This window comes from Mus musculus, chromosome 4, assembly GCF_000001635.26.
Source record: "Mus musculus strain C57BL/6J chromosome 4, GRCm38.p6 C57BL/6J".
Lineage (NCBI taxonomy): Eukaryota > Metazoa > Chordata > Mammalia > Rodentia > Muridae > Mus > Mus musculus.
In genome coordinates this window covers 38,568,046-38,591,967 of record NC_000070.6, presented here as the reverse complement: position 1 = coordinate 38,591,967, position 23,922 = coordinate 38,568,046, and the positions used below count along the sequence as shown (strand labels likewise).

Below are 23,922 nucleotides of genomic sequence, written 5' to 3'. Positions count from 1 at the left end.
CCTATAAAGCAAAATTCATATCAAAATTCTCGTTAACTGAAGATGATAGAAAACAAGAAAGGTATAAAAAAAACTTCCATGAAGAAAAAACAGGAGAGCACAAATAAATAAGTAGTAGCCCCTAAAGAGCAAACATATGAATTTCTTAAAGAAATAGAGAAGAACACAATAAAAAAAAAAAAAGTGAAGGAATTGAACAAATCAATCCAGGACCTAAAAATGGAAATAGAAACATTGAAGAAAACACAAAGGGAGATAGCCCTGGAGATGTAAAACCTGGGAAAGAGAACAGGAACCACAGATGCAAGCATCATCAGCAGAATACAAGAGAGGGAAGAGAAAATCTTAGCAATAGAAAATGCCATAGAAGTTATCAATGAAACAGTCAAGAAGATATAAAAAGCAAAAAATTCCTATCTCAAAACATTGAATAAATCTAGGACACAATGAAGAGATCCAACCTGAGAATAATAGAACAGAGTGACGATTTCCAAATCTAAAAGCCAAAAAATATCGTCAACAAAATTATAGAAGAAAAATACCCTAACCTAAAGAAAGAAATGTCCATAAATATACAAAAGGCCTACAAAACACCAAACAGATGGGACCAAAGAAGAAAATCCTCTAATAATAAATTAAAACACCAAATGCACAAAACATAGAAAGAATATTAAAAGCATTAACAGAAAATGTCAAGTAACATATAAAGGGAGACCTATCAGAATTACACCAGACTTCTCAACAAAGACCCTAACAGTCAGAAGATCCTGGACAGATGTCATATAGATCCTAAGAGAACAAAAACGTCAGCCCAGGCTACTATTCTCAGCAAAATTCAGAATTACCATAGATGGAGAAACTGAGGTATTCCAAGACATAACCAAATTTAAATAATATCTTTCCACTAATCTAGTCCTACAGAGGACAATAGAAGGAAAATGTGGGAAACTAAAGGAAGAAAAAGCAAGAAATTAATATTTTCACAACAAACACAAAAAGAAGAGAAACACAAAAACATAATTCCACTTCTAACAACAAAAAAAACAGGAACTAACAGTCATTGATCCATAATATCTATCATCATCAATCCACTCAATTCCACAATAAAAAGATCTAACATTTTGCTGCATACAGGAAACATACCTCAGTTACAGAGATAGATATTACCTCAAAGTAAAAGGCTGGAAAAAATTTTTTTCCAAGCAAACGATCCTTAGAAATAATTTGGATTTTAATATCCAACAAAATAAACCTTCAACCAAAAGTTAGTGAATGAGATCGGGAAGGGAACATAAACATCAAAGGAAAAATCCACCAAGATAAACTCTCAACTCTGAACATCTTTGCCCCAAATTCAATGGCATCCATATTTGGAAAGGAAACATTACTGAAGCTCAAAGCACACATTGGACCTTACACAATGTTAGTAGGAGATTTCAACACCTCACTCTCACCAATAGAAAGATAATGAAAACAGAAACTAAACAGAGACACAGTGAAACTAAAAGAAGTTATGAACAAATGTATATATAAGATATCTACAGAACATTTCACCATAAAACAAAAGAGTATGCCTTCTTGTCAGTACTACATGGTGACTTTTCAAAAATTGATCATGTATTCTGACACAAAAACAAACCTCAACATATACAAAGACAGTAAATTAATCCCATGTATTCTATCAGACCACCACAGACTAAGGCTGGTCTTTGATAGGAACAAAAAAGCAGAAAGCCCACATACATGTGGAAGCTGAACAATGCTCTACTCAATGATAACTTGGTCAAGGAAGAAAAGAAAGAAAGAAATTAAATACCTTTTAGAATTCACTGAAAATTAAGGCACAACATATCCAAACTTATGGGACACAATGAGAGCAGTGGTAGAAGGAAAACTTACACTCTGAGTGCTTCCAAAAAGAAATTGGAGAAATCATACATGAGCAGCTTAACGATCCATCTGAAAGCTCTAGAACAAAAAGATGCAAATATACCCAAGAGGAGTAGAAAGCAGAAAATATCAAAATCAGGGCTGAAATCAGCCAAGTAGAAACAAAAGGAACTATACAAAGAATCAACAAAATCAGGAGCTGGTTATTTGAGAAAATCAACAAGATAGATAAACCCTTAGCAAGACTAACTACAGGACACAGAGACTGTGTGCAAATTAACAAAATCAGGAATGAAAAGGGTGACATAAGAACTGAAACTGAGGAAATTAAAAAAATCATCAGATCTTACTACAAAAGCCTATACTTAAGAAAACTGGAAAACCTAGATGAAATGGATGATATTCTAGACACATATCAGGTACCAAAGTTAAATCAGGATCAAATAAACCATCTAGACATTCCTCATAACCCCCAAGGAAATTGAAATAGTCATTAAAAATCTTCCAACCAAAAAAAGCACAGGGCTAGATGGTTTTAGTGCAGAGGTCTACCAGACCTTTAAAGAAGATTCAATACTTCTCAAACTATTCCATAAAATAGAAACAGAAGGAACCCTACCCAATTCTTTCTATGAAGTCACAGTTACACTGATACCTAAACCACAAAAAGACCCAACAAAGAAAGAGAGCTACAGACCAATTTCCCCTATGAATGGCCAAACAAAAACAAAGTTCTTGCAAACTGAATCCAAGAACTCATCAAAATGATCATCAATCATGATGCATATAAGCCTCTGACAAAACATAATACCCATTCATGCTAAATGTACTAGAAATATCAGGAATTCAAGGTTCATACCTAAATGTAATAAAAGCAATTTACAGCAAACCAATAGCCAACTTCAAACTAAATGGAGAGAAACTCAAAATAATTCCATTAAAATCAGGGACAAGACAAAGCTGCCCATACTTTGCCTACGGATTCAATATAGTACTCAAAGTTCTATCCAGAGCAATTAGATAACAAAAGGAGCTCAAAGGGATACAAATTGAGATGAAGTCAAGATATCACTATTTGCACATGATATGATCATATGCATAAGTGACCACCAAAAATCTACCAGAGATCTCTACAGCTGATAAACAACTTCTGCAAAGTGCTTGGATATAAAATTAACTGCAACAAATCAGTACCCTTCCTCTACTCAAAAGATAAAAGGGCAGAAAAATAATTTAGGGAATCAGCACCTTTCACAATAGTCACAAAAAAATATAAAATATCTTGGTATGACTCTAACCAAGCAAGTGAAAGATCTGTCTGACAGGAACTTCAAATCCCTGAACAAAGAATTCAAAGAAGACCTCAGAAGATGGAAACATTTCCCATGGACATGAATTGGCATGATTAATATAGTAAAAACAGCCATTTTACAGGAGCCAATCTACATATTCAATGTAATCCCCATAAAAATTTCAACTCAATTCTTCATAGAGATAAAAAGAGCAATTTTCAAATTCATGTGTAATAACAAAAACCAGGATAACAAAGCTATTCTAAAGAATAAAAATCTTCTGGGGGAAATCACCATCCCTGACCTCAAGCTACACTACAGAGTAATAGTGATAAAAACTGCATGGTATTGGTACAGAGAAAGTAGATGAGTGGAACAGACTTGAAGACCCAGAAATTAATCTATACACCTATGGTCACTTGACTTTGACAAAGAAGCTAAAACCATCCACTGGGAAAAAGATAGCATTTTCTTACTTTTTTCCTTTTTTTAAAATTAGGTATTTTCCTAATTTACATTTCCAATGCTATCCCAAAAGTCCCCCATACCCACCCCTCACTCCCCTACCCACCCACTCCCCCTTTTTGGTCCTGGCGTTCCCCTGTACTGGGACATATAAAGTTTGCAAGTCCAATGGGCCTCTCTTTCCAGTGATGGCCTACTAGGCCATCTTTTGATACATATGCATCTAGAGACAATAGCTCTGGGATACTGGTTAGTTCATATTGTTGTTCCACCTATAGGGTTGCAGATCCCTTTAGCTCCTTGGGTACTTTCTCTAGCTCCTCCATTGGAAGCCCTGTGATCCATTCAATAGCTGACTGTGAGCATCCACTTCTGTGTATAGTCTCACAAGAGACAGCTATATCTGGGTCCTTTCAGCAAAATCTTGCTAGTGTATGCAATGGTGTCAGCATTTGGAAGCTGAATATGGGATGGATCCCTGGATATGGCAATCACTAGATGGTCCATCCTTTTGTCACAGCTCCAAATTTTGTCTCTGTAACTCCTTCCATGTGTGTTTTGTTCCCAATTCTAAGAAGGGGCAAAGTGTCGGCACTTTGGTCTTAGTTCATCTTGAGTTTCATGCGTTTAGCAAATTCTATCTTATATCTTGGGTACCTAAGTTTCTGGGCTAATATCCACTTATGTGTGAGTTCCTTTGTGATTGGGTTACCTCACTCAGGATGATGCCCTCCAGGTCCATTCATTTGCCTAGGAATTTCATAAATTCATTTTTAAATAGCTGAGTAGTACTCCATTGTGTAAATGTACCACATTTTCTGTATCCATTCCTCTGTTGAGGGGCATCTGGGTTCTTTCCAGCTTCTGGCTATTATAAATAAGGTTGCTATGAACATTGTGGAGCATGTGTCATTCTTACCAGTTGGAACATCTTCTGGATATATGCCCAGGAGAAGTGTTGCTGGATCCTCCTGTAAAACTATGTCCAATTTTATGAGGAAACACCAGACTGATATCCAGAGTGGTTGTACAAGCCTGAAATCCCACCAACAATGGAGGAGTGTTCCTCTTTCTCCACATCCTCACCAGCAACTGCTGTCACCTGAATTTTTCATCTTAGCCATTCTGACTGGTGTGAGGTGGAATCTCAGGGTTGTTTTGATTTGCATTTCCCTGATGATTAAGGACATTAAACATTTTTTCAGGTGCTTTTCTGCCATTCAGTATTCCTCAGGTGAGAATTCTTAGTTCAGTTCTGAGCCCCAATTTTAATGGGGTTATTTGATTTTCTGGAGTCCACCTGCTTGAGTTCTTTATATATATTGGATATTAGTCCCCTATCTGATTTGGGATAGGTAAAGATCCTTTCCCAATCTGTTGGTGGTCTTTTTGTCTTATTGATGGTGTCTTTTGCCTTGCAGAAGCTTTGCAATTTTATGAGGTCCCATTTGTCAATTCTTGATCTTTCTCAGCCTGTTTATTTTTTGTGTACAGAAATGCCATTGACTTGTTTTAGTTAATTTATATCCAGCTACTTCATTGAAGCTGTTTATCACGCTTAGGAGTTCTCTGGTGGAATTTTTAGGGTTGAATTTTTATCATATCATCTGCAAAAAAGTGATATTTTGACTTCTTCCTTTCCAGTTTGGATCCCGTTGATCTCCTTTTGTTGTCTAATTCCTCTGGCTAGGAATTCAAGTACAATGTTGAATAGGTAGGGAGAGAGTGGACAGACTTGTCTAGTCCCTGATTTTAGTGGGATTGCTTCCAGCTTCTCACGATTTACCTTGATGTTTACTACTGGTTTGCTGTAGATTGCTTTTATCATGTTTATGTATGGGCCTTGAATTCCTGATCTTTCTAAGACATTTATCATGAATGGGTGTTGGATTTTGTCAAATGCTTTCTCAGCCTCTAACGAGATGATCATGTGGTTTTTGTCTTTGAGTTTGTTTATATCCTGGATTACGTTGATGGATTTCTGTATATTGAACCATCCCTGCATTACTGGGATGAAACCTACTTGGTCAGGATGGATGATTGTTTTGATGTGTTCTTGGATTCGGTTAGCAAGAACTTTATTGAGGATTTTTGCATCAATATTCATAAGGGATATTGGTCTGAAGTTCTCTATCTTTGTTGGGTCTTTTTGTGGTTTAGGTATCAGAGTAATTGTGGCTTCATAGAATGAGTTGGGTAGAATCCCTTCTGTTTCTATTTTGTGGAATAGTTTGTGCAGAACTGGAATTAGATCTTCTTTGAAGGTCTGATAGAACTCTGCACTAAACCCATCTGGTCCTGGGCTTTTTTATGGTTGGGATACTATTAATGACTGCTTCTATTTCTTTGGGGGATATAGGGCTGTTTAGATCATTAACCGGATCTTGATTCAACTTTGGTACCTGGTATCTGTCTAGAAACTTCTCCATTTCATCCAGGTTCTCCAGTTTTGATGAGTATAGCCTTTTGTAGAAAGATCTGATGTTGTTTTGGATTTCTTCAGGATCTGTTGTTATGTCTCCTTTTTCCTTTCTGATTTGTTAATTAGGATGCTTTCCCTGTGCCCTGAAGTGAGTCTGGGTAAGGCCCTGTCTATCTTGTTGATTTTCTCAAAGAACCAGCTCCTCGATTAGTCTCTGAATAGTTCTTCCTGTTTCCACTTGGTTGATTTTGCCCCTGAGTTTGATTATTTCCTGACTTCTACTCCTCTTGTGGGAATTTGCTTCCTTTTGTTCTAGAGCTTTTAGGTGTGTTGTCAAGCTGCTAATATATGCTCTCTCTACTCTCTTTTTGGAGGCACTCAGAGCTATGAGTTTTCCTCTTAGAAATGCTTTCATTGTGTACCATAAGTATGGGTATGTTGTGGCTTCGTTTTCATTGAACTCTAAAAAGTCCTTAATTTCTTTCTTTATTCCTTCCTTGACCAAGTTATCATTGAGAAGAGTGTTGTTCAATTACCACGTGAATGTTAGCTTTCTATTATTTATTTTGTTATTGAAGATCAGCCTTAGTCCATGGTGATCTGATAGGATGCATGGGACAATTTCAATATTTTTGTATATGTTGAGGCCTATTTTGTGACCAATTATGTGGTCAATTTTGGAGACGGTACCATGAGGTGCTGAGAAGAAGTTATATCCTTTTGTTTTAGGATAAAATGTTTTGTAGATATCTGTCAGATCCATTTCTTTCAAAACTTCTGTTAGTTTCAATGTGTCCCTGTTTAGTTTCTGTTTCCATGATCTGTCCATTGGTGAAAGTGGTGTGTTGAAGTCTGCCACTATTATTGTGTGAGATGCAATGTGTGCTTTGAGCTTTATTAAAGTTTCTTTAATGAACGTGGCTTCCCTTGTATTTGGAGCATAGATATTCAGAATTGATAGTTCCTCTTCGAGGATTTTACCTTTGATGAGTATGAAGTGCCCCTCCATGTCTTTTTTGATGACTTTGGGTTGGAAGTCAATCTTATTAGATATTAGAATGGCTACTCCAGCTTGTTTCTTCATACAATTTGCTTGGAAAATTGTTTTCCAGCCTTTCATTGTGAGGTAGTGTCTATCTTTTTCTCTGAGCTTAGTTTCCTGTAAGCAGCAAAATGTTGGGTCTTGTTTCTGTAGCCAGTTTGTTAGTCTATGTCTTTTTATTGGGGAGTTGAGTCTATTGATATTAAGAAATGTTAACGAAAAGAAATTGTTGCTTCCTGTTATTTCTGTTTTTAAAGTTGGCATTCTGTTCTTGTGGCTGTCTTCTTTTAGGTTTGTTGAGGGATTACCTTCCTGTTTTTTCTAGGGCGTTGTTCCCGTTCTTGTATTGGTTTTTTTCTGTTATTATCCTTTGAAGGGCTGGATTCATGGAAAGATAATGTGTGAATTTGGTTTTGTCGTGGAATACTTTGGTTTCTCCATCTATGGTAATTGAGAGTTTGGCCGGGTATAGTAGCCTGGGCTGGAATTTGTGTTCTCTTAGTGTCTGTATAACATCTCTCCAGGCTCTTCTGACTTTCAAAATCTCTGGTGAAAAATCTGGTGTAATTCTGATAGGCTTGCCTTTATATGTTACTTGACCTTTTTCCCTTACTGCTTTTAGAATTCTTTCTTTATTTGGTGCATTTGTTGTTCTGATTATTATGTGTCCGGAGGAATTTCTTTTCTGGTCCAGTCTATTTGGAGTTCTGTAGGCTTCTTGTATGTTCATGGGCATTTCTTTCTTTAGATTTGGGAAGTTTTCTTCTATAATTTTGTTGAAGATGTTTGCTGGTCCTTTGAGTTGAAAATCTTCATTCTCATCCAAGCAGGTCAGGAAGCAGGAGCTGATGCAGAGGTCATGGAGGGATGCTCTTTCCTGGCTTGCCTCCTCTGGCTAGCTCAGCCTGCTTTCTTATAGAACCAAGACTACCACCCAGAGATGGTCCCACCCACAAGGGGCCTTTCCTCCTCAATCACTAATTGAGAAAATGCCTTACAGCTGGATCTCATAGAGGTATGTCCTCAACTGAAGCTCCTTTCTCTGTGCTAACTCTAGCTGTATCAAGTTGACACACAAAACCAGCCAGTACAGTTTGCAAGCTGGTACAACCACTTTGGAAATCATTTTGGCAGTTTTCAGAAAATTGTACATAGTACTAGTTGAGGACCCAGCTATATCACTCATGGGCATATGCCCAAAAGATGCCCTAATATCTAACAAGGACACCTTCTCCACTATGTTCATAGCAACCTTATTTATATTAGCCAGAAGCTGGAAACCACCCAAATGTACCTCAACAGAAGAATGGTTTATTTGGCCATCACAGGGAAGAGAGGTCCCCTGGTATTGCAATCTTTATATGCCTCAGTACAGGGGAATGCCAGGGCCATGAAGCGGGGAGTGGGTGGGTAGGGGAGCAGGACAGGGGAAGGGTATAGGGAACTTTCAGGATAGCATTTGAAGTGTATATAAAGAAAATATCAGCAGTGGTCGCCATCTTGGTTCCGGGACTCCGCGGAACTTAGGAAATTAGTCTGAAAAGGTGAGAAGGTGCGCCAGAGAACCGGACAGCTTCTGGGACAGGCGGAAGCACAGAGCTGCTGAGGCAGCACCCTTTGGGGGCTGCAGACAGCCGGCCAACGTCCGGACCAGAGGACAGGTGTCCGCCTGGCTCGGGAGGCGGCCATAGCCTCAGCAGCAGAGGTCGCTATCTTGGTTCTGGGACTCCGCAGAACTTAGGAAATTAGTCTGCACAGGTGAGAGTCTGCACAACAGAAGCTGACAGCTTCTGGGAACTGCCAAATCAACACAGCTTCTGAGAAAGGTCCTGTTTTGGGCCTTCTTCTTCGGCCAGGAGGAGGTCCAAACACAAGATATCTGCGCACCTTCCCTGTGAGAGCTTGCCAGCAGAGAGTGCTCTGAGCACTGAAACTCAGAGGAGAGAATCTGTCTCCCAGGTCTGCTGATAGACAGTAACAGAATCACCAGAAGAACAATCTCTAAACAGAGTCAACTATAACTACTAACTCCAGAGATTACCAGATGGCAAAAGGTAAACATAGGAATCTTACTAACAGGAACCAAGACCACTCACCATCATCAGAACCCAGCACTCCCACTTTGCCCAGTCCAGGGCACCCCAACACACCCAAAAATGTAGACCTAGATTTAAAAGCATATCTCATGATGATGGTAGAGGACATCAAGAAGGACTTTAATAAATCACTTAAAGAAATACAGGAGAACACTGCTAAAGAGTTACAAGTCCTTACAGAAAAACAGGAAAACACAATCAAACAGGTAGAAGTTCTTACAGAAAAAGAGGAAAAAACATACAAACAGGTGATGGAAATGAACAAAACCATACTAGACCTAAAAAGGGAAGTAGACACAATAAAGAAAACTCAAAGTGAGGCAACACTGGAGATAGAAACCCTAGGAAAGAAATCTGGAACCATAGATTTGAGCATCAGCAACAGAATACAAGAGATGGAAGAGAGAATCTCAGGTGCAGAAGATTCCATAGAGAACATCGAAACAACAATCAAAGAAAATGGAAAATGCAAAAAGATCCTAACTCAAAATATCCAGAAAAAACAGAACACAATGAGAAGACCAAACCTACGGATAATAGGAGTGGATGAGAATGAAGATTTTCAACTCAAAGGACCAGCAAACATCTTCAACAAAATTATTGAAGAAAACTTCCCAAATCTAAAGAAAGAGATGCGATTGAACATACAAGAAGCCTACAGAACTCCAAATAGACTGGACCAGAAAAGAAATTCCTCCGGACACATAATAATCAGAACAACAAATGCACTAAATAAAGATAGAATACTAAAAGCAGTAAGGGAAAAAGGTCAAGTAACATATAAAGGCAAGCCTATCAGAATTACACCAGATTTTTCACCAGAGACTATGAAAGCCAGAAGAGCCTGGATAGATGTTATACAGACACTAAGAGAACACAAATTCCAGCCCAGGCTACTATACCCAGCCCAACTCTCAATTACCATAGATGAAGAAAACAAAATATTCCACGACAAAACCAAATTCACACATTATCTCTCCACGAATCCAGCCCTTCAAAGGATAATAACAGAAAAAAACCAATACAAGAACGGGAACAATGCCCTAGAAAAAACAAGAAGGTAATCCCTCAACAAACCTAAAAGAAGACAGCCACAAGAACAGAATGCCAACTTTAACAACAAAAATAACAGGAAGCAACAATTACTTTTCCTTAATATCTCTTAACATCAATGGTCTCAACTCCCCAATAAAAAAGACATAGACTAACAAACTGGCTACACAAACAAGACCCAACATTTTGCTGCTTACAGGAAGCACATCTCAGAGAAAAAGATAGACACTACCTCAGAATGAAAGGCTGGAAAACAATTTTCCAAGCAAATGGTATGAAGAAACAAGCTGGAGTAGCCATCCTAATATCTGATAAGATTGACTTCCAACCCAATGTCATCAAAAAAGACATGGAGGGGCACTTCATTCTCATCAAAGGTAAAAACCTCCAAGAGGACCTCTCAATTCTGAATATCTATGCTCCAAATACAAGGGCAGCCACATTCATTAAAGAAAATTTAGTAAAGCTCAAAGCACACATTGCACCTCACACAATAATAGTGGCAGACTTCAACACACCACTTTCACCAATGGACAGATCATGGAAACAGAAACTAAACAGGGACACAGTGAAACTAACAGAAGTGATGAAACAAATGGACCTGACAGATATCTACAGAACATTTTATCCTGAAACAAAAGGATATACCTTCTTCTCAGCACCTCATGGTACCTTCTCTAAAATTGACCACATAAATGGTCACAAAACAAGCCTCAACATATACAAAAATATTGAAATTGTCCCATGTATCCTATCAGATCACCATGCACTAAGGCTGATCTTCAATAAAAAAATAAATAACAGAAAGCCAACATTCACGTGGAAACTGAACAACATTCTTCTCAATGATACCTTGGTCAAGGAAGGAATAAAGAAAGAAATTAAAGACTTTTTAGAGTTTAATGAAAATGAAGCCACAACATACCCAAACCTTTGGGACACAATGAAAGAATTTCTAAGAGGGAAACTCATAGCTCTGAGTGCCTCCAAGAAGAAACAGGAGAGAGCAAATACTAGCAGCTTGAAAACACATCTAAAAGCTCTAGAAAAAAAGGAAGCAAATTCACCCAAGAGGAGTAGACGGCAGGAAATAATCAAACTCAGGGGTGAAATCAACCAAGTGGAAACAAGAAGAACTATTAAAAGAATTAACTAAACGAGGAGTTGGTTCTTTGAGAAAATCAACAAGATAGATAAACCCTTAGCTAGACTCACTAGAGGGCACAGGGACAAAATCCTAATTAACAAAATCAGAAATTAAAAGGGAGACATAACAACAGATCCTGAAGAAATCCAAAACACCATCAGATCCTTCTACAAAAGGCTATACTTAAAAAAACTGGAAAACCTGGACGAAATGGACAAATTTCTAAACAGATACCAGGTACCAAAGTTGAATCAGGATCAAGTTGACCTTCTAAACAGTCCCATATCCCCTAAAGAAATAGAAGCATTTATTAATAGTCTCCCAGCCAAAAAAAGCCCAGGACCAGACGGGTTTAGTGCAGAGTTCTATCAGACCTTCAAAGAAGATCTAATTCCAGTTCTGCACAAACTTTTTCACAAGATAGAAGTAGAAGATACTCTATCCAACTCATTTTATGAAGCCACTATTACTCTGATACCTAAACCACAGAAAGATCCAACAAAGATAGAGAACTTCAGACCAATTTCTCTTATGAATATAGATGCAAAAATCGTCAATAAAATTCTCGCTAACCGAATCCAAGAACACATTAAAGCAATCATCCATCCTGACCAAGTAGGTTTTATTCCAGGGATGCAGGGATGGTTTAATATACGAAAATCCATCAATGTAATCCATTATATAAACAAACTCAAAGACAAAAACCACATGATCATCTCATTAGATGCAGAAGAAGCATTTGACAAGATCCAACACCCATTCATGATAAAAGTTTTGGAAAGATCAGGAATTCAAGGCCCATACATAAACATGATAAAAGCAATCTACAGCAAACCAGTAGCCAACATCAAAGTAAATGGAGAGAAGCTGGAAGCAATCCCACTAAAATCAGGGACTAGACAAGGCTGCCCACTTTCTCCCTACCTTTTCAACATAGTACTTGAAGTATTAGCCAGAGCAATTCGACAACAAAAGGAGATCAAGGGGATACACATTGGAAAAGAGGAAGTCAAAATATCACTTTTTGCAGATGATATGATAGTATATATAAGTGACCTTAAAATTCCACCAGAGAACTCCTAAACCTGATAAACAGCTTCGGTGAAGTAGCTGGATATAAAATTAACTCAAACAAGTCAATGGCCTTTCTCTACACAAAGAATAAACAGGCTGAGAAAGAAATTAGGGAAACAACACCCTTCTCAATAGTCACAAATAATATAAAATATTTTGGCGTGACTCTAACTAAGGAAGTGAAAGATCTGTATGATGAAAACTTCAAGTCTCTGAAGAAAGAAATTAAAGAAGATCTCAGAAGATGGAAAGATCTCCCATGCTCATGGACTGGCAGGATCAACATTGTAAAAATGGCTATCTTGCCAAAAGCAATCTACAGATTCAATGCAATTCCCATCAAACTCAATTCTTCAACTAATTAGAAGGAGCAATTTGCAAATTCATCTGGAATAACAAAAAACCTAGGATAGCAAAAACTCTTCTCAAGGATAAAAAAACCTCTTGTGGAATCACCATGCCTGACCTAAAGCTTTACTACAGAGCAGTTGTGATAAAAAACTGCATGGTACTGGTATAGAGACAGACAAGTAGACCAATGGAATAGAATTGAAGACCCAGAAATGAACCCACACACCTATGGTCACTTGATCTTCAACAAGGGAGCTAAAACCATCCAGTGGAAGAAAGACAACATTTTCAACAATTGGTGCTGGCACAACTGGTTGTTATCATGTAGAAGAATGGGAATCGATCCATACTTATCTCCTTGTACTTAGGTCAAATCTAAGTGGATCAAGGAACTTCACATAAAACCAGAGACACTGAAACTTATAGAGGAGAAAGTGGGGAAAAGCCTTGAAGATATGGGCACAGGGGAAAAATTCCTGAACAGAACAGCAATGGCTTGTGCTGTAAGATCGAGAATTGACAAATGGGACCTAATGAAACTCCAAAGATTCTGCAAGGCAAAAGACACTGTCAATAAGACAAAAAGACCACCAACAGATTGGGAAAGGATCTTTACCTATCCTAAATCAGATAGGGGACCAATATCCAACATACATAAAGAACTCAAGAAGGTGGACTTCAGAAAATCAAATAACCCCATTAAAAAATGGGGCTCAGAACTGAACAAAGAATTCTCACCTGAGGAATACCGAGTGGCAGAGAAGCACCTGAAAAAATGTTCAACATCCTTAATCATCAGGGAAATGTAAATCAAAACAACCCTGAGATTCCACCTCACACCAGTCAGAATGGCTAAGATCAAAAACTCAGGTGACAGCAGATGCTGGCATGGATGTGGAGAAAGAGGAACACTCCTCCATTGTTGGTGGGATTGCAGGCTTGTACAACCACTCTGGATATCAGTCTGGCGGTTCCTCAGAAAATTGGACATAGTACTACCGGAGGATCCAGCAATACCTCTCCTGGGCATATATCCAGAAGATGCCCCAACTGGTAAGAAGGACACATGCTCCACTATGTTCATAGCAGCCTTATTTATAATAGCCAGAAGCTGGAAAGAACCCAGATGCCCCTCAACAGAGGAATGGATACAGAAAATGTGGTACATCTACACAATGGAGTACTACTCAGCTATTAAAAAGAACGAATTTATGAAATTCCTAGCCAAATGGATGGACCTTGAGGGCATCATCCTGAGTGAGGTAACACATTCACAAAGGAACTCACACAATATTTACTCACTGATAAGTGGATATTAGCCCAAAACCTAGGATACCCAAGATATAAGATACAATTTCCTAAACACATGAAACTCAAGAAAAATGAAGACTGAAGTATGGACACTATGCCTCTCCTTAGAAATGGGAACAAAACACCCTTGGAAGGAGTTACAGAGACAAACTTTGGAGCTGAGATGAAAGGTTGGACCATGTAGAGACTGCCCTACCCAGGGATCCACCCCATAATCAGCATCCAAACGCTGACACCATTGCATATACTAGCAAGATTTTATCGAAATTACCCAGATGTTGCTGTCTCTTGTGAGACTATGCCGGGGCCTAGCAAACACAGAAGTGGATGCTCACAGTCATCTAATGGATGGATCACAGGGCTTCCAATGGAGGAGCTAGAGAAAGTACCCAAGGACCTAAAGGGATCTGCAACCCTATAGGTGGAACAACATTATGAACTAACTAGTATCCCAGAGCTCTTGACTCTAGCTGCATATGTATCAAAAGATGGCCTAGTCGGCCATCACTGGAAAGAGAGGCCCATTGGACATGCAAACTTTATATGCCCCAGTACAGGGGAATGCCAGGGCCAAAAAGGGGGAGTGGGTGGGTAGGGGAGTGGGGGTGGGTGGGTATGGGGGACTTTTGGTATAGCATTGGAAATGTAAATGAGCTAAATACCTAATAAAAAATGGAAAAGGAAAAAAATTTAAAAAATAAAATAAAATAAAGTGAAAAAAAAGAAAATATCTAATAAAAAGAATTAAAAATTTTTTTAAATGTGGTACATTTATACAACAGAGTACTACTCAGTCAGTAATAAAATAGAACTGTCTTCAATATACTATTTCATTGGGCTTAAAACAAGGGTTATTTAGTTTTGTATATTTTTGTATATGAAAGGCACATAATTGATCAGTCTCCCTAATCCCAAATCACAGCTCTGACCAATCACATTCCCTTTTGATATTTGCATTAAAATTATTTTTACAGGTATATAATCTTAAGTTTCATAGATCATATTTTTCTTACCTTTGCTTTTTGCTTCTAAAACTTACTCTCTTGCCTTTGTTGTTTTCAATGGTATAATAATGGCATTAGGTCATCTCCAAAAATCCTAGAACAAATATTTCCAATGGATAACAGGATTATTAGTAATCCTATTGAATGCACATCCTAATTGAACATAGAGGTCATTTTTTGTTTACTTTTTCCATTTTTATTTTATTTGTTTATTCTTTCTGATCTTATGGTTTCATTTTCTGCATGTGTGCTTATGCCATCATTACTGGTGCCCATGAAAAACAGTGAGCCCCAGATTTGAACATCAAGTTACAGGCTGCTATGTGTTGCTGCATGTTTGCTGCAGTCTAAACTCAAGTCCTATGCCAGAACATCCAGTCAGTGATCTTCATAGCACAGTCATCTCTCTAGCACCACCCGTGTATCTTAAAACTTTAATGAAACCTTAAATTGGGCAAAAGATGTTCTGGATTATTACGTTAGTCTGAATAATAGAAACAGCATATAGGTAATTTTGATATTAGGCCTATCTGGTTTTATTTACTCTTTTTCCCAATTAATGATGTTTGTTCTCAGTTTCTTTGTATAAATATTATAGTTTAACCAAAGTAAATATATCATATTTTTTCAAAACATTTGCTTTGAGTGTCAAATTTTCAGAAGCATAAATGATCTTTTTAAATTTTTTTTTCCTTTTTTCTCTGTCTTTCTGTCTAAACCCACCCGCTGATCCTAGATAAGGTTTTACTACTCTGAAGAGACATCATGACCAAGGCAACTCTTACAAGGATGACATTTAATTGAGGCTGGCTTACAGGTTCAGAGATTCATTCCCTTATTAAGGCAGGAACATGGCAGCATCCAGACAGACATGGTGCAAGAAGAGTTGAGAGTTCTACATCTTCATCTGAAGGCTACTAAGAGAAAACAGACTTCCAGACATCTAGGATGAAGGTCTTAAAGTCCACACCCACAGTGGCACACCTACTCCAATAAGACTACACCTATTCTAATAAGACCACACCTATTTATAGTGCCACTCCCTGGTTAAAGCACATACAAACCATCACATCTCCCCTCTCTTTATGAAACTCATATATTTCTGTATATAGAATAAGGCTGAAGAGATAGCTCAGCAGTTAAAAGCACTGACTGCTTTTCTAGAGATCCTGAGTTCAATTTCCAACAACCACATGGTTACTCACAACCATTTGTTATTTGATGTGCTCATCTGGTGTGTCTGAAGATAGTGACAGAATACTCACATATATAAAATAAATAAATACGAAAAAAGAGAAAATATGAAGGATAATTTAAAATAGTAATCAGAAATTTGTAAAATGCAGCATATTTAACAAAATGCCTTTAATTTATTTCACTGTTAAATTCTACAATAGCATCCATACTATCAGATTTATCCATGAATTCTTAATATATATATATATATATATATATATATATATATGTATAATCTGTTTATATATATATAGACACACATACATATATGTGTATATATATATATATAAGTTTGTTTCAAAGAAAGAAATGTATGCCCATTAGTTCCTCATCTATGCATCCAACAGTATTGTCCTTAGGGAAAATGCTTATTAAAACAGGATTGATGGATGTGTAGAGGAAAAGAATGACGGAGTTAATCTTTAATTTATTGATGTATTAAATACGTGCTTACCAATTTTGTGTTTGTATTGTAAGTCCTACATTCAAGTTTCACACTGAAACATATTTAGGCGGCTAATTTACATCACTCTATCTCTGAGAAAGTGCTTTATGAGAGGGTTAGCGAGCTGTCCTAGTGTGTGATCTACTCAGAGCAGCCTTAGCTATGTTCCTGTATTTTATCTAAAAAATGTTTTGAGGTCAATAATGCTATGCATTTAATTTATTTTATTTTAATGCCAATGTACTTCCTTAGGGTACAGAAGCCTCTAGAAATACTTATAAAACATATAAATTCTGGAATTTATTAATAATGCATGCATATGCTGCGATCCTGAAAATAATGCCTGTGTGCTTTAGAGGATTTAACATTCCTCTGGGTAATTTGTTTGCTTAAAAAATATAGCTTAAAATTTCAATCCACTAAAGTATTGAAGTTTTCATTAGACTTTTCAAAAATTAGGGTTCCTGGATGCTTTCAAATCATGAAAAGTTACAGTAGAGCCTTTAAAATATTGTGATAAGTTGATAAAGAATTTCTTCATCAAGCATGTTTTACAATTTTGGGCTATTTATCATAATATCAGACATTGGATAAATATGAAAAATCTTTACATGCTTAATGTATTTTATTTCAGGTAAGATCCCTTGGAATTTGAGCCCAATGAAATTTTGCTGTAAGTATCCTGGGATGACTACACAAATCTAATAACATTTTCTGATGGGGTTTTAATATATGAAACCAGAGGGAGATGAGCGATTTCAAGGAGGTGATGGAAATTTATTGACTCATGAATGAGAAATCTCTATAAAAGCTAAATATACCTTAGGTTAGAAAGGTTAAAATTAATAAGTGAGATTATGCTGCATGCATGCACTGGTTAGTATGGAGATCACCGTCATCAAAGAAAATTATCTGCTCTGCATATTAGTGAGAAATACATGTAAGCATACAAGAGAGCAATCTGACATTGTGGCAGCCATATGTTCCAATAGTACTTAGGGTATGTTGGGCTATTGAATGCTCTGGCACATGAGGCAGCATGAATTTACAGTAGAGCTTTCCCAACAATCAGACTTTAAATATTATGAAAATTTAGTTCCTTACAGATTGATATAGTTGCACTAAATTTTCCATGCTGCTATTAGAAATTTTGTTTTCATGTATTTCACAATTCCCCAGTTTGTTTTAATGCCTACATTTTCAATTAATATTAAATTCTTCAGTCTCAGAAATTAGGAAACCTGCTTTGATGATCTGTGAATCCTCTCCCCCCTCTCTTGGAGTATTTTAGAATTTGAACTTTGTGCTAGTTTCTCTTTTTACTGCTCTACTGTTTTCATTCCGATTCACCAAATATCCATATTATAATAGGCATTTTTTGCAGGTAAATACATGAACTATCTTGACCCTCTTTTGCTGAGAAATAGACATTATTCCCTATTCCTAAAGACAGGATTTACTTTGATTTTTTTTTAAATGAGTCAATCAAATATAAAAACCTGCCAGCTCCAGGTATAAAATGTGAAGTGTAGTTCTGTGTCATCTTCTGTCATTTTGTGATCAGAAGTAATGTTCAGCATATCCAAGCAACAATGATTGAAAGACTGTAGACAGATAAACAGAACAGAGTACTTTCAGGGGGAAGTACTTTTAATAAGATAACCTGTGAGATTCCTGCACTTATATTAGGGTTTTGTTATTTTGAAATCCTTTGGCTTGTGGAAGTAGGCTTTTAAAACAGTTTTTAGCCATTGGCTCCGCTTGTTTATGTTATAATAAGGAGATGGCTGATGTGTAACTAATAAATAAATGAATGTTTCTCCTAAGGTATTTTGTAGTTATTGTGAAGGATCCTTATTTGGAATTGGCAAGCTGTCAAGTAACAATGATGACATTGGTATGTATCACCAAAATATAAAAGAAGGAAATTCGGCCAAATCTACAGGCATAAAGGGAACGAGGGAAGAAAATGTGCAGACACTGTATGGCACATGGTCCAAGCTCAGAATTGTGCAAGACTACAGAAAGTCAGGACTGATCAACACGGAGAATGAGCTCTTCAGTTATACCTCTAACACTAACAAATAATAAATTTCTGATGCTTAAGAGACTCAGATAGTGGAACTTTGTTAACACAGTCTTAGAAAACTAACATCTGTACTCAAAACATGCTAATGTATATATGCAGATAACTATGAAGTGGCATATTTGAATATGTAGCACACAATTTTAAGCTTTTAGTTCGTGAGTTATCTACAGTAAGAACTTTCAACATCAGATAAAAATGGGAAATGCTTTTAACATAACTTATAGAAGATATGTGAAGAATTCTAGGGAAATATTTACCTACAAAAAGGAAAGCTGGGAGACTGTCAAAGTTTGGAATCTCTTAAAGTTTACGTAATCTGATTACTTTATTCTATTTCTGAGATAGTCTCCTGATAAAGATTTTTTTAAATCATCATTATGCTAACATATCTTCATCTGTTCTCACTGAATTACTTTCTTAGCTCTTATGTAACTGTGCATATGCTCTTCTGTTTTTTCTAGTTGTTATTTTGGGGACTATGGTCAATTTCAATTTTGAATATAAATATATATTGAGTTTTTGTTCATTATCTGAGGTTTCATGTATTATTCTTTTTAGAAATGTGAAAATATCTTTAAAACTTATGTTTGTTCTTTTTAAACTCTGTTTAACGTCAATTTTCTAGGAATGGAAATAAAACTACATTTAAATAACGTTTGGTCTATCAGCAGATGAAAATGGCATAGTTCTTCAGCTTTTTTAAAGTATTATTAAGATAGTGTGTGATATTTTTACTTTGCTTTTTGCTATTAACTTTTAATTCATCAATATGTGTTTAATATTTTTCACGAAAGCACTAACATATTTTAATAGTGTTTTATTTCATCATAGCTATCATAGCTACAGCTTTTTATATTTAAAAAATTGGCCTGCAATTTTCTAATAATGATGCGTTATTCATGATAATAAAGATGCTTAGGCCCTAAGTACCTGCCTAGACCATCCTTATATATGGTATTAGCATTTTATTGTCTGGTAGGTCTTCATGATCTCTAGTGAGTCAAACATAAATTGCTTTCCAAGCTGTAAAATAGATTGAAGATTTGAAAAGCATTCAAATGAGAACAAATAAAAAACTGAGCATATGTAAATTTGAGTCTTGAGTTTAAGGAAGGGATAAACAAACACAATAAGTAGGTATGGATAGATAAAGAAGAATTTGGAAAATTGATAAGGTAGTCATTAATTTTAATATCAGCAATATAATAATATATATGAATTGTTAAAGTATCATTTAAGAGATTTCTTATTAAAAAATTAGGAGTTAGAGCTGACAGAGACATTGTTTACATGTATATTAAACTCACACATGAGCATGGTCTCTAGCATCCTATTGACTCTGTTTCATATTATAAATAAATTGCCATTCTAATGTCTTTGGTCTAATCCATGCTTCTTTCCTATATACACTCTTGTTTTACAATAAATAGCAAAGAATAAAAAGTGATATCTATAGAATAAATAATCTCTGTTTGGATATAAGCACCTAGTCTAATTTTGTAGTATGTAATAATTTATGTTAGAAGTTTAAAGATAGTAGAAGAAATTTGAGGAAACTATTATGGTAAATTGAAAAAATGGAAGAAAATACTAGTTAATTACAGGACCCCTAGTGGAGAAGCTAGAGAAAGTACCCAAGGAGCTGAAGGGGTCTGCAACCGTATAGGTGGAACAACAATATGAACTAACCAGTACCCCCAGAGGACGTGTCTCTAGCTGCATATGTAGCAGAGGATGGCCTAGTCGGCCATCAGTGGGAAGAGATGCCCCTTGGTAGTGCAAACTTTATATGCCCCAGTACAGGGGAACGCCAGGGCCAAGAAGTGGGAGTGGGTGGGTGGGGGAGCAGGGCAGAGGGAGGGTATAGGGAACGTTCTGGATAGCATTTGAAATGTAAACAAAGAAAATATCTTTAAAAAAAAGATAGACTCTATCGTGCATGTTAAATATGGCCCATCCCCTCACCCTCCAAAAAATAAAAAATAAAAAATAAAAAAAAAACAAAGAGAATGTCAATGAGCCAGCACATAAAAGAACAGCAGTATACAAACTAAGATAGAGATGGGGTATTTATATGTATCTGTATCAGAGCACATGGAAAGAATATTACCTACAGTTTAAAAAGAAAAAGAAATGATGTGGATTTTGCTTGCTCAAAGTTCTGTCTAATTTCTGTGAGCTTATTTATGTCATTAAATTTTCATAAATTTCAATTAACCTCTTTCATAATTACTTTCTCTCACAGCTTATAAATTGCATTGACATTTACCCATCTTTCCTAAAGATAATCACTCGTCTAGGAAAATAATGATTAGGGACATTTTATGGAAAACAATTTTGATGCTAAGAATGATTCTTGACAGAGGAAAAGGAGATAGATGAATGATGATCAGATAGCTATAGACAAGGATATATTGCTAGGCACATGAGTTTAAGCCAAATGTAGTTTGTGATGACATAAAAAAGATACCCCAATTTTAAAGAGATAATTGTAATTAAAGTATTCTATTTTGGGGACAAAAGACATAAGTATGCACACAAGCAGATTGCTTCAATCACTATTTTGTCTCCTTTTATCACTTCAAGTAGATCTCACATTTTAAAAGATTATCACATTCACTTAGTGAGTCACATTCATTTCTGAGGCTATATGTTTTCTTTGTGTGTTTATTAATAATGAGAATAGCCATAAATACACTTAGTTAATAATAATTGAGAATCCCATAAGCAGAGATAAGTTAATTTTATCTAGAACTAGCAACTAATTTTTAAAATGTATAAAATAAATGCACAATATCTTTAGATTGAATATCCTAGGAGTCTTTATAAAATAGTTAATTTTATTCATTTAACATGTACATATACTAGGTATGTTAAACATTTTTTTTTAGATTTATTTATTGTTATATGTAAGTACACTGTAGCTGTCTTCGGACACACCAGAAGAAAGCATCGGATCTCATTGTGAATGGTTGTGAGCCACCATGTGGTTGCTGGGACTTGAATTCAGGACCTTTGGAAGAGCAGTCAGTGCTCTTTCCTGCCGAGCCATCTCACCAGCTCCTATGTTAAACACTTAAATAAATATGATAAAAATCTTTAAAGAATACAGAAAGAGAATAGAGGCGAGGGACACACATAATTAGCTCAATCACAGTATGACTGGACTCATCAGAGAACCTGTAATATAAATAATTTATCTTACATTTTCCAGATTATCTTAATTCTCCTTCCTGAATTCAGAATATGAAATTTCCTATTGGGCATGCAGGTCTATTTAGAATCATTACTGTATATAAAGTGACTGGTTAAGAAGCAAGAAGATATTACAGAAAACAATAGAAATTCAAATGTAATGTGTAATCTTTAAATAACAGAGCTTTTCTGGCTTTAGCCTTCATGATTTATAATGTAGCCAAACTGTTTATGTACTCTCCATTTCCAGATTGTGGATGAAATTTGACCCACCAAATTCCTACTCCTACCATCATGTCCTTCCTTCCTGCTGCCATGTCTTCTGTCCACTGATCAACTGCATCCAACTGTAATTGTAGGGCAAAATATCCTTTCACTTAGTTAATTTTATCAAGGTATTTTATCACAAGAAAAAGTAAAGATAATGAAGGTAGTGTGCAGTGTGAAAATAGTGGTAGGACCCCCCCAACATCCACATAAAACTCAGTGAAGTAGCATGTACAAGTAACCCAGGCACTTTCACAGACACATGGGTAGGCAGTACAGTAGAGTGCTAAGACCTATGGGCCCGCTAACCTGGCTTGTAAAGCCACCGAAATAAAACCAATCAAAAGCAGTTCAGACAATGCCTTAATATGTTACAGGTTTGTACATATAGAAAAGAAGACTCATCCACAGTCCCGTTTTATAACAATAACAAAACATACACATACAAATACAAGACACAATTCACACATATATACTCACATGTACACAGAAATATACATACATACATATGTACATACATATATTTATGCATACATACATACTAGCTAGTTGTGAAGTTTTAGAATTGATTTGCAGAATAGGAAACAATATAATAAATTTTCATTGGAAATTTTCTAATGAAGACAGGACACGTGATCTTAGCTGAGGGACCAGGAAACAAATCAATGAATGTACTATGTATCTGAAGACAATTTTGGTCAGTCAGGTATATAAACATGACCAGTTGTATCTAGGTTGTTTAGAGGTGAATCTGGGTAAATGTGGAAGGGGAAAGGGCAGATACACTTTAAATATATCACATATAGGTATAAAATTCTCAACATATGCATATAATTTATTATCTGTCTACATATATATCTATACCTATATCATCTATACTATATTTACATCATCTATATCTGTATCATCTATATCTATATCTATATCTACATTTATCTATATAATGGCACATTTTAGAATTTGGATTTTGCAAAATGTTAATATTACTGAAAATAGACACAAGATGACAATTTATCATATGCATACTAAAGTCATCTAGTAATAAATATTTGATACCCACATAATTGAGTGTAGGGGATATAGCTGATTTACTCTTAAAATTACTTGATTTTAGGATCTCTTGTTTGAGTCAAGACAAAGAAAAAGTCTATTTGTGCTACTAAGACTTAAGACTTTCTTCCATGCATGTGGTATGGTAGGTATTCATTGTATATCAAAAGTGTATATTGTTACTGAAAGTTGAACAATTCAGATTTCAATATTTATTGCTTAATATATTTGATGCTTATACTTTTCATTTAATTACTTTTAATAGTTTTAAAAGAAATAAATCTACAATTTTCTACTTACCTTTTATATTTGAATGCGTTTAAATTATTGATAATACCATATGTGATATGGAAAATTCAAGAGTGTACTATATGATGAGAGATTTGAATTATTCAATTATACTGTATAAAATACACACATACAGTCATAGTAAATGGGAATTACACTATATTTAAACATTAATTACCTTACACGTTCATATTTTTATAGACTG

The 23,922-nt window shown here is 35.9% G+C and overlaps 1 long non-coding RNA gene across 1 annotated transcript in view; it reads left to right on the top strand.

Moving 5' to 3' along the window:
• Window positions 1–20,301, top strand: part of Gm12381 (predicted gene 12381) — a 283,817-nt gene extending 263,516 nt beyond the window's left edge. The window contains exon 6 of the long non-coding RNA NR_151606.1: window positions 18,656–20,301. This is a non-coding gene — a long non-coding RNA (predicted gene 12381). The remainder of the gene's footprint in view (window positions 1–18,655) is intronic.
• Window positions 20,302–23,922: the final 3,621 nt, after the last annotated feature.